Source organism: Salvelinus alpinus, chromosome 10 (genome assembly GCF_045679555.1).
Source record: "Salvelinus alpinus chromosome 10, SLU_Salpinus.1, whole genome shotgun sequence".
Lineage (NCBI taxonomy): Eukaryota > Metazoa > Chordata > Actinopteri > Salmoniformes > Salmonidae > Salvelinus > Salvelinus alpinus.
Window position 1 is genome coordinate 42,690,648 of NC_092095.1, and position 12,891 is coordinate 42,703,538.

Genomic DNA, 12,891 nt, shown 5'->3' on the forward strand with positions numbered 1-12,891 from the left:
CTCGCCTCCCTACCTCTGAGGAAGTACAGCTCCCGCTCAGCCCAGTCAAAACTGTTCGCTGCTCTGGCACCCCAATGGTGGAACAAACTCCCCCACGACGCCAGGTCAGCGGAATCAATCACCACCTTCCGGAGACACCTGAAACCCCACCTCTTTAAGGAATACCTAGGATAGGATAAAGTAATCCTTCTAACCCCCCCCCCCCCCCCCCCTTAGAGTTAGATGCACTATTGTAAAGTGGTTGTTCCACTGGACATCATAAGGTGAATGCACCAACTTGTAAGTCGCTCTGGATAAGAGCGTCTGCTAAATGACTTAAATGTAATGTAAATGTATTAGAATCTCCCACCATAATATTAGAGTCTTGTGTTGCTTGTAGGGTTGATCAATTATTATATATATTTTCAAAGAAGCGTGGATCATCATTATTTGGACCGTTTAGGTTAATAAGCCATATCTGTTTATGGTCCAATAACGTATTTAAATCATCCATCTACATTGAGGATCTGTTTAGGGGAGGGTTTGGCCGGCAGGGATGTTCTTGTCCCATCTCGCACTAGCGACTCCTGTGGTGGGCTGGGCGCAAGTGCATGCTGACACGGTCGCCAGGTGTACGGTGTTTCCTCCGACACATTGGTGCAGCTGGCTTTCTGGTTAAGCAGCAGTTATGTCTAGAAGCAGTGCGGCTTGGCTGGGATGTGTTTCAGAGGACGCACGGTTCTCGACCTTCGCCTCTCTCGAGTCCGTATGGGAGTTGCAGCGATGGGACAAGACTGTAACTACCAATTTGGATACCATGAAATTGGGGAGAAAAAGGGGTAAAAAAAGGAAGAAGAATAAAAAATTCCTAATTACGATTCATCTGCTAAAAGTACCGCTGAGTTTATTGTGAAAGTATCACATTGTTCAGTTAATGTAGAGCTCAGTTGAAACCATAGAGCTAAGTTAATGTGAAAAGTACCACACACTCCAGTTAATGTTCAGTTCAAGACCAATCTTCACACTCATCCTTTCTGCTTCACGGTTCATACATTTTTTTTATTTTTTTTATTTAACCTTTATTTAACCAGGAAGGGCTCATTGAGATTTAACATCTCTTTTTCAAGAGCGTCCTGGCCAAGATAGGCAGCACCAAGTCATTACAAAAATTACAGACAGACAACATGAAAAACTACAAGTAATCTAGTAAAAACCATTGAATTCACAAGAGTATAACAAAATCAAAAACAGCAAATTAAAAACATTGACAGGTCAGGGAATCAGCCTCAAAATCCTTCATCAGTGATTTAAAAACACCAATCGGGACAAGTTCTTCCAGTTTAAAATTATTTTGTAAGGTGTTCCAAGACGATGGCGCAGAGTACAGAAATGCCCTTTTACCAAATTCAGTTCGGACATTTGGAACAGTTAGCAGGATAAAGTCCAACCAACGAAGAGAGTACCCACCACATTTCTGAACAATAAAAATGCCCAAATAAAAAGGTAGTAAACCCAAAATGGCTTTGTAAATAAAAATATACCAGTGACTGAGCCTACGAGTGATACATACTCAACCTAAGGATTATGAGTGAAAACCCAGACACATTCTCACCTTATTAAAATAATGAAGTCAGGGACAGACTGCATCTCAAATGGCACCCTATTCCCTATGGAGCACGCTACTTTTGATCAGGGCCCATAGGGAACAGGGTGCCATTTGGGACACAGCATCAGATGCTATCGAAAAGGATAATATCCTTCTAAAAGTTGTTATTCCTTGACAATAAGGCCAGGCTTCAAGAGGATATTCCAGCAATCTGTTGATTTAAAAAACAAGTCAAATTTCGCTTTTATGGATTGTGAGACAGCACAAAGCCAATTCTCCTTCCCCTGTCACCCATTCCTCAGAACTAATTCTCATTATCCCAAATTTGACCCACAAAACATCTCATTGATTAGATTGGATGAGACTGTTGCCCCCCTGTCCTTAACCCCTCCTCCCTCTGAATCATCAGGTCATTTGAATCGACCATATTAACCACCCTATTAACACAGCCTATGCATCAACCTGGTCTGAGTTATCAGACAGTTATAAACAGTTATTTACATTTATGTTTGGTTAAAATAATGTTAAAAGGGCAGAAATGACATAATGTAATTATGTGGACACTGAGACGATCCTGATAATGTAATTCACAATGCTACTAACTTTTTTTCTGTGGCGGTAATGGTGGGTGAGTATGAGGACATATACCATACTGTCGATGGGCATTCCGTATAGTTATCAATGTAATATGATCATTTCCATATGTAATAATAATACATGTCTGTTTCAGACCTCTGGTGATTCATAGTGTTGATGAACAACTAAGGGGGATTTTAAGAGCAAAAGCACAAGCAATTGCCATTAATGTCAAGTGATTTGTCATGCAAGGGAAAGGAAATGCAGCCATTACAATTACTAAGGCCTCTCAACGGAGCCACTACATTGATAAGTCTTCAGAGGACCAACAACAGTGTATGAATCCTTAATCATGAAATAGGATTTCCCCTTTTCATTAATTTGCTGAGAGCTGGGGTCAAAATAGAAAAGGAGAGGGCCCAGGTCAGAAACAGAACACTTGTATGGCTACAGTAGTAGGCCTCCAATACAACTCTAATGTACAACAGCTTTATTCTGACTAGCACTGCATATAGTGAGGCAAGTACTAGATTCCAGTTCTGGAGAGAAAGCTTCATACACCCACTGGCAAGAAATTAAAGTGGAGTGACCCTGTGTCGGCCTGCTGTCCGCGTCTGTGCCGAGGGGGACTGACTCTCTGATGAGGACATGTATTTTACTCTCATATTATTCTGCTGAAACCCATGCCAACAGGGATGCAGGAGTCAGCTACCCATAATACAGTTATGAAATGTTCCAAACACAACAAGTTCATTTACCGGCTAATGAAATCTCTTTTCCTGGCACTGAATCTCAAATGTTGTAAACTTCACATTCGCCCCGGAGGGGTATACTAGGATTGAAGCTAGATCTACTCAGTGTTTTCTAAAGCATGCATGAGAGCACCAGCTGTTCTGGATGACTGTGTGATAACGGTCTCGGTAGCCGATGTGAGCAAGACCTTTAAACAGGTCAACATTCACAAAGCTGTGGGACCAGAGGGATTACCAGGACGTATACTCAATGCATGCACAGACCAACTGGCAAGTGTCTTCACTGACATTTTCAACCTCTCCCTGAGTCTGTAATACCTACATGTTTCAAGCAGACCACCATAGTCCCTGTGCCCAAGAAAGCAAAGGTAACCTGCCTAAATGATTACCGCCCTGTAGCACTCACGTCGGAAGCTATGAAGTGCTTTGAAATGCTAGTCATGGCTCACATTAATAGCATCCTCCCAGATACCCTAGACCAGTCCTTCTCAAATAGTGGCAGCGCCCCCCTGGGGGGGCTCGGAGCGATGCCAGGGGGGGGCGCGTGTGACCCCGGGGAACATGCTTTTTTTTGCCGCAGGGAGTAGGGAGTAGTTTTTTTTAACAAACCCTTAAGAGACACCATGGAAAAATATTTAACAGGGATGAAAAGAAAGGCGGAGATAATGAGACAAACGTAAATCTCACGAAAGCTAAGACGAGGAAATATGACGACGCGTATGTAGCACTTGGCTTGACTGTGACTACGGTGGGAGAGGAGAAAAGACCGGTATGTTTACTGTGTCTAAAAATGTTGGCAGCGGACAGCATGAAGCCAAATAAATGAAGGCGTCACTTAAAGACATTACACCCCAATCACGCTGATAAGCCGCTTGAGTTTTTTCAGCGAAAACGTGCCGAATATTGCCAACAATCGTCCCGCTTTGCAAAACGTTCTCATTGTAGCCATTAATCCTGACTTCCTCATTTTGATAAAAAAAAATCAGCACAAATTGTTTTATTCATTTTTGTTTTATAAGTTAAAGTGTTTCATATATTGTGCTCCTGAGTTAATGTTGCTGATCAATTTGAATTTATTATTATTTATTGATTATATTTTATTTTTCAGTATCTAATGGTAAAAAAAAAATTACAGTTTAAATAAGGCTTGATTGTTTTTTTTTTCAGGCAAAGTTATGCACTTTAAGTCTTTTCTGTTACAGACTAAAAAACAATGTTAATAAAGTTATTCTTTGTTGTAAGTTGATCTATATTTTTCTTTTTTTCTTTTCTTTAATGTTAATAAGGATACAATGTGTCACGAATCCCGCTTCCTGAGTCTGTTTTTGCCTGTGTTCTGTCCTGGAGTGTTTTTCCGGTGTCCTGGAACGCACCCTGTCTGGTTGCCGGGCGACGTAGCTAGTTGGGAGATCTCTGATTACCCGCACCTGTATCCCATCAGCTATCTGCACACCTGGTCCTGATCATCACCCCTCCACTTCATAAGCTCTGACCTGACATCCATTCCCTGCCGGATCGTTAGCCATGAACAGTATGTTGTGCCAGCGTATCAGCCTCCAGTTTGATAGAGTTTGTTTTGTTGTTTTGTACGTCTTGCTTGCCTTGAACTTACCTCCGTTTTTTTCTGTCTACAGTCATTCACCCGGAACACTCATCCCATCCCTACCTGGTCGTCGGTGACTTCAGTTACTTCCTTGGATCTGCTTACTCAATTCCATCAACTCACCTCCGCTGCCCGCTCCGCTACTTGGATTTTTCTATCACTACATTTACACTTGTAAATAAATACTCACCTTCGTCTTACTCTCCTTGGCCTGGTCTGCTTCTGGGTTCTACTTTAGAGAATCGTGACACAATGTTATGCAGAGGTGTACCTATAACACTTTTATAGACAAATTATACTATTTACAGTAGCGGCGGAGAGTTGGGGGGGCGCGAAATGTTTACTTCTTCCTAGGGGGGGCGTAACAAAAAATAATTGAGAAGCACTGCCCTAGACCCACTCCAATTTTCATACCGCACCAACAGATCCACAGATGACAAAATCTCAATCGCCCTCCACACTGCCCTTTCCCACAAGGACAAAAGGAAAACCTATGTGAGAATGCTATTCACTGACTACAGCTCAGTGTTCAACACCGTAATGCCCACGAAGCTCATCACTAAGCTAAGGACGCTGGGACTAAACATCTTCCTCTGCAACTGGATACTGGACTTCCTGACGAGCCGCCCCCAGGTGGTAAGGGTAGGCAACAACACGTCTGCAATGCTGATCCTCAACACGGGGCCCCTCAGAGATGTGTACTTAGTCCATTCCTGTACTCCCTGTTCACCCATGACTGCGTGGCCAAACACGACTCCAACACCATCATTAAGTTTGCTGATGACACAACAGTGGTATGCCTGATCACCGACAACGATGAGAAAGCCTATAGGGAGGAGGTCAGAGACCTGGCTGTGTGGTGCCAGGATTAAAACCTCTCCATCAATGTAAGCAAGACAAAGGAGCTGATCATTGACTATAGGAAAAGGCGGGCTGAACAGGCCCCCATTAACATCGACAGGGTTGTAGTGGAGCGGGTTGAGAGTTTCAAGTTCCTTGGTGTCCACATCACCAACGATCTATCATGGTCCAAACACACCAAGATAATCGTGAAGAGGGCACGACAACACCTTTTCCCCCTGAGGAGACTGAAAAGATTTGGCGTGTCCCCAGGTCCTCAAAAAGTTATAGAGCTGCACCATCGAGAGGATCCTGACCGTTTGCATCACCGCCGGGTATGGCAACTGCTCGGCATCTGACCATAAGGAATTACAGAGGGTAGTGCGTACGGCCCAGTACATCACTGGGTCCAAGCTTCCTGCCATCCAGGACCTACAGTTGAAGTTGGAAGTTTACATACACTTATGTTGGAGTCATTAAAACTCATTTTTCAACCACTCCATAAATTTCTTATTAACAGACTATAGTTTTGGCAAGTCGGTCATACTTTGTGCATGACGCAAGTCATTTTTCCAACAATTGTTTACAGACAGATTATTTCACTGATAATTCAATGGATCACATTTCCAGTGGGTCAGAAGTTTACATACACTAAGTTGACTGTGCCATGTAATGGCTTTAGAAGCTTCTGATAGTACAAAAAAAGTATGAATGTATGTACTTGTAAGTCGCTCTGGATAAGAGCGTCTGCTAAATGACTTAAATGTAAATGTAAATGTGATAGGCTAATTGACATAATTTGATTCAATTGGAGCTGTACCTGTGGATGTATTTCAAGGCCTACCTTGAAACTCATTGCATCTTTGGTTGACATCATGGGAAAATCAATAGAAATCAGCAACGACCTCAGAAAAAAATGGTAGACCTCCATAAATTTGGTTCATCCTTGGGAACAATTTCCATTTGCTTGAAGGTACCACGTTCATCTGTACAAACAATAGTACGCAAGTATAAACAGCATGGGACCACGCAGCCGTCATACCGCTCAGGAAGGAGATGTGTTCTGTCTTCTAGAGATTAACATACTTTGGTGCGAAAAGTGCAAATCAATCCCAGAACAACAGCAAAGGACCTTGTGAAGATGCTGGAGGAAATAGGTACAAAAGTATCTATATCCAGAGAGTCCTATATTGACATAACCTCAGCCGCTCAGCAAGGATGAAGCCACTGCTCCAAAACCCCCATAAAAAAGTCAAACTACGGTTTGCAACTGCACATGGGGACGTACTTTTTGGTACTTTTTGGAGAAATGTCCTCTGGTCTGATGAAACAAAGAACACCATCCAAACCGTGAAGCACGGGGGTTGCAGCATCATATTGTGGTGGTGTTTTGCTGTAGGAGGGACTGGTGCACTTCACAAAATAGATGGCATCATGAGGTAGGAAAATGATGTGGATATATTGAAGCAACATCTCAAGACATCAAACAGGAAGATTAAGCTTGGTCGCAAATGGATCTTCCAAATGGACAATGACTCCAAGCATACTTCTAAAGTTGAGGCAAAATGGCAACAAAGTCAAGGTATTGGAGTGGCCATCACAAAGCCCTGACCTCAATCCCATAGAAAATTGGTGGGCAGAGCTGAAACAGCATGTGCAAGCAAGGAGGCCTACAAACCTGACTCTGTCAGGAGGAATGGGCCAAAATTCACTCAACTTATTGTGGGAAGCTTGTGGAAGGCTACCCAAAATGTTTCACCCAAGTTAAACAATTCAAAGGCAATATTACCAACTACTAATTGAGTATTTGTAAACTTCTGACCCACTGGGAATGTGATGAAAGAAATAGAAGCTGAAATAAATCATTCTCTCTACTATTATTCTGACATTTCACATTCTTAAAAAAAGTGGTGATCCTAACTGTCCTAAGACAGGGAATCTTTGCTAGGATTAAATGTCAGGAATTGTGAAAAACTGAGTTTAAATATATTTGGCTAAGGTGTATGTAAACTTCCGACTTCAACTGTATATAATAGGCTGTGTCAGAGGAAAGACACAAAAATGGTCAGAGACTCCAGTCACCCAAGTCATAGACTGTTTTCACTTCTACCGCACGTCAAGCGGCACCGGAGCGCCAAGTCTAAGACCAAAAGGCTCCTTAACAGCTTCTACCCCCAAGCCATAAGACTTCTGAATAATTAATCAAATGGCCACCTGGACTATTTGCATTGACACCCCCCCCCCCCCCCCCTTACATTTGTTTTGTACACTGCTGCTACTCGCTGTTTATTATCTATGCATAGTCACTTCACCCCACCTACATTCACAAATTACCTCTAACCTGTATCCCCTCACACTGACTTGGTACCGGTACCCCCTGTATATAAATAGCCTCGTTATTATCATGTTATTGTGTTACTTTTTATTATATTTTACTTTCGTTCATTTGGTAAATATTTTCTTAGCTCTTCTTGAACTGCACTGTTGGCTAAGGGCTTGTAAGTAAGCATTTCACGGCAAGGTCTACACTTGTTGTATCCGGCGCATGTGACAAATAAAGTTTGATTTGATTTTTAGAGCCTTCATTCAGGATACATGGAGTTAGCCCTGCGTTAGCCTGCACTGGAGCAGGTTATTTCTGAAGGATTCATTGCTATAGAAATGTACCTGGTTAAAAGGTACTTTTGTTGTGTTGGGTATCCTGAGTTGGAGTCAGAGTTTACCAAAGTTACCTCGCTAAGTCCCCAAATCACATACGTTGTACAGGGCTCTGGGTCTATCTCTAGTCAAGTTTATATAGCTATCTCCCCTTTTAATCAACAAAGACATCCAACCTTTAAATCTCCCTTCTCTCTTTGTTTTTAAGACACTGCGCTAACAGCTTATAAAAGTTTGGTTAGCATATGACGTGGATTTACTTTATGCAAATTAAACCCCAAACAGGTTCTTCATGCTGTTATGCAAATTAAATCAGAGATGTGAGCAGACCTTGGTTGTATTTGTCAGATTAGGTAGGGTCTGTTATGTGTTGTAGACAAGATTGGCATTCAGAGAACTGGACCGGGTTGGCTAGTTAGTTTCTTTCTTTTTCCCATTCTCCTCTCAGTCCATGGATTGCATCTGCGTTAGAATACATCATCTGCCAGCCAGGATTTCATATGAGTCCAGGCAGATCTATCAATGACATAGCCTCCCTCTGCCTGGGCTGCTGTATCGTTAAATTGCACTTTAATTCAGTTAGGCTAAGCTAATTATGAGGGCTTAAATCAATCACTGAGTCAATAACAAAACCTAAAGTGGACGTAGACGCAAGTGTCATAGCCCGCCCTCATCGAATACAGAGAGGTTAGAAAGGAATGCTCTCTGGTCAGAACTAGAGGATTAAAAGGGTGTATCAATTATTGAAATGTAAGTGATCTTTCATGATCTAGGTCGCTCTGGTTGAAAATAACTAAACTCACAGTTACAATAACTGACAGTTGAAAAAAGGATTTTGGACAGGATCTGTTTAAGGGTGTATCCCAGCTGTTTGAGTCACGTCTCATTAGTATAGTCAAGTATTTAATGTAGGGTTGGAGTCAATTCAAAATTGAAGTCACAATTCAGGAAGAGAAGTGCTAAAACCTTTGAAATAAATAGCTTTTCCTTTTCAGTTATTGAATTGGAATTCGACTGACTTCAATTCGAATTGACTCCAATCCGAATTGAAATGCTTAATGACGCCTTTACTAGTTGGTTCTTTCTATACTCTATCTCTGTCTTTGCTTGTTATGGTGACTGGAGAAGCAATATCCACTCTATACCGAAGGTCCTTGCATGTTATAATGACTACATCCATGGTGCTAGTGTCTTGTATGGTCTCATTTGTCTCTGTCTCTAGGTCTGGACTGTAAACACATTAGCTCAAGCATGTAATGAGGATACAATTATTGGCCTTGACCTATGTGAATGAAAGGAAAGCCTCCCTCCCCCTTCCTGCAATCTCTCCCCCTTCCTCTAAAGTCTGGATTTCATCATCATAATATGAATTTATTTTCTCACGTCAAAGCATTTGTTACATTTGGCATTTCCAGTGTTTCTTTTTATGGGCATGACTTTTTATTTCACCTAGTATAATTACTGCAAACTATTTTTAAATGGGGCCTATGACGGATGTCTTGTTTAAATGTTTCAACGGTCATTGTGCCTAATGACCGTGTTAAATTGCTTGTTTCCCTATATTTTCTATGGCACATTTGCCACTGGCTCATTATTTTGTATTTATATAGCATGGTCTTAGGCCTCCATTGTAATGTAGCTACTCCTTCACTGGAAGCAATTGTGATGAAGTGTCTTTGACATTGTCAGAGATGATAGTGTGTTGCAAACATTAAGCCGGTGCACGCACACATACTCACACGCACATGCACGCACACCTTCAGTTATGATGGAAGGTGACAAGTATTCATAGACCGCCCTTATGCCCAACTCTCCAGCGAGCAGAAAGTTTGTGTGTGTGTCTGTGTCCATGTGTGTGTGTGCGTTTGTGTGTGAGCACAAAGCAGCCCCTGCCCTTGTCCTCCCCATTCCCCCTGTCCACTGTAAAAGAGATCTGTGAAAGGAAACAGCACTCTGCACTTTACAGTCCCTCCCTCTCCATCTGTCTGAAAGCTAAGCCTTCATATCTGCTTCAATAATCTAATGCACTGGCTGTCTAATCGCCAGGCTCCTAACCTTGTGCTTCCTATCATTGTTGTAAAGGCAGTTGGCCCTTGCCCTGGCCCAGCCCCATGCCCTCACACAGCACACATCACAGCCATCCCAGCCCCATGTGTTGAGAGGTGCTCTCAGTCTGTCAGGCTCCTCCGCTCCGCCATTTCTGACTCTGCACTCACTACAGAGACCGGGCCAAAAGTGAGGGGCAGTGAGAGGTGAAATTAAACCCTTTCTCGACTCGGCCAGGCAGGTAACGCTACGAGGTCACTTCCGCTCTGACCAGGAAGGAAATTATCATTCGGCCAACAGCGCTGAAGGGAATGAGATGGAGAGAGAGAAGGGGGGCTAGAGAGAGAGAGGGAGCTAGTGGCTCACCTCTCCTGTCAATAGGTGCTTAGCACTGTCAACGAGACAGCGAGCGAGACAGAGATGGACAATAGATCAGGGCTGGCAGCCAGCGTGAGGCTCTCTTTCTGCCCTTGGTGACAAGAGGAGAGTGACACACTGCTTCTGAGTCACTCAGCCAATCAATCTGTCCATCAGGGACGTGAGATTCACCAGTTATCCCTCAAGGGACTATTACTATCTCTACCTTACTGTCTCTCGCTCGCACTCTCTCTTTTCTTTCTTTCGCTCTCTCACTCTTGTCTCCCTCTCTCCCTCTCTGTATCTTTCTACCTATCTCTGGTGTGAGTCCTAGATAGAAACCTGTCCTCACCTCCGTGCATCAATGAGCTCTAAACACTGATATCTCCCTATCATTGATATCTCCCTCCCTGATATATCCCTATCAGTCTTCTCAGTCTATTATTTACGTAAGCGTTCTACGGGTTGCCAGGCCCATTGAGGCCCACAGTACAGTATGCCAGTATCCCACTGGTTTTCCAATACAAAGCATATGAATAGAATGCCGGCCTGCTATGACATGAAATTAAAACAGCAGCGCTGGTGCAATGCGTGGGGGACAAAAGTGATTGACTCATTTTCAAAGGACCACATAATAGAGGAAACAGCAGCAGCTAGGCAGCAGGAATTTGTAGGTATTCTGATTACATTTTCATTACCCCGTGTCAGTTTCTCTTCACCTTCGGAAATGTATCAATTAGAATAACAGAGGGCTTGGGCTCAAATTAAGCAGAATTTCCAAACTTGTTGATCGGAATCTCACCATTACACTCACAATACTGTATGAATCAGATGTGAATAAATGTGGATTAATTTAGAGATTTTTTGGGGTATCTGCAATTTTATGTATCTCAATAACAACTCATGCATAACTCCTCTTTAATACAGTATAAGAACTTCCTGTTTTTACACAGTGGACGCTAAGGTCCCCAGCTGTCTGACATTAAGTATGTCTGTAAATAGAGAGACGGACAGAGAGGTATAATAGCTAATGGCCCTGAATGGAGAAGACGAAGAAGGGTAAATTAAATGAAGAGAGAGAGAGTAAAGGAAACAAATGGCCTGTGTCTCATCCTCCCTTCCATTTATCAGATTACTGTAAGAACCTGGCAGCTCCCCTCAATCCCTCCATCCCCCCCATCCTGATTGATTATGAGTAATACATTACTGCCACCAGTCTTGTTTGGCTGTGCTATGTCTGATGTAAAAGAGAGAGAGCCAATGGGAAAATACAGTGGCTCTAACTTATTATACACTGAGTAAACCAAACATTAGGAACACCTTCCGAATATTGAGTTGCGGTGATCGCCAGGTGTGGGGGTAACACGATCACCGCAACATTCCTAGTTGCACCCCCTTTTGACCTCAGAACAGCCTCAGTTCGTCAGGACATAGACTCTACAAGGTGTCGAAAGCGTTCCACAGCACAGGGATGCTGGCCCATGTTGACTCCGATGCCTCCCACAGTTGTGTCAAGTTGGCTGGATGTCCTTTGGGTGGTGGACCATTCTTGCTACACACGGGAAACTGTTGAGTGTGAAAACCCAGCAGCGTTGCAGTTCTTGACACTAATCGGTGTGCCTGGCACCTACTACCATACCCATTTCAAAGGCACTTAAATATTTTTTCTTGCCCATTCACCCTCTGAATGTCACACATACACAATCCATGTCTCAATTGTCTCATGGCTTAAAAATCCTTCTTTAACCTGTCTTCTCCACTTAATCCACACTGACTGAAGTGAATTTAGCAAGGGTCATCAATAAGGGATCAAAGCCTTCACCTGGATTCACCTGGTCATGGAAAGAGCAGGTGTTCCTTACATTTTTGTACACAGTGTATATTTTTCTATTTCGAAATGGGTTATGGATATTCCCTGATCAGATGATTTTACCGTTATCCATTATCCATCAGTGACTTTACTGTAAATCGTCATATTCTGTCATTTCAGGGGAATTGGCCATGTTTAGACCCATAAACTGAATTAGTATAATAATTGAACAAATATTTAACGTCAATATGAATAAGAATATTGGGGCTGAAGTACAAGGGTTGACCTGGTTTGTATGAATGTTGAGGTTTGGGCACTGGACCTGTTTTATATGAGTATGATGATGGATTTACCTGGTTTATATGAGCAATGGGGTGTAGGGATACATACATCCCATTTACATTTGAGTAATGTAGCACAAGGATCATACAGGTAATGCGTCTGAATGGATGTCTATTTCTCATTCAAATCCTTTCTGGCAACAAGTTTGTAGTAGGGTCTGGGGCACGTGTTTTACAACTGTACTACGAGTTTATCTATGAAATGATTAGTGTATACAGGCCAGAGGTCACAGGACTAAGATATGCAAATAACAGGGTTAGGTGCAGCAAAAGCTGGATATAGGTTACTGTTGGTGACTTGATGAATACAGGCTAAGGAAAGT

General features: G+C 42.6%; 1 long non-coding RNA gene across 1 annotated transcript; it reads left to right on the forward strand.

Moving 5' to 3' along the window:
- The first annotated feature begins 4,199 nt into the window (after positions 1–4,199).
- On the forward strand, positions 4,200–4,716 carry LOC139532079 (uncharacterized). Its single transcript, XR_011666492.1, has 2 exons — positions 4,200–4,444; positions 4,548–4,716. It is a non-coding gene; the product is annotated as an uncharacterized lncRNA (long non-coding RNA).
- The last annotated feature ends 8,175 nt before the right edge of the window (positions 4,717–12,891 follow it).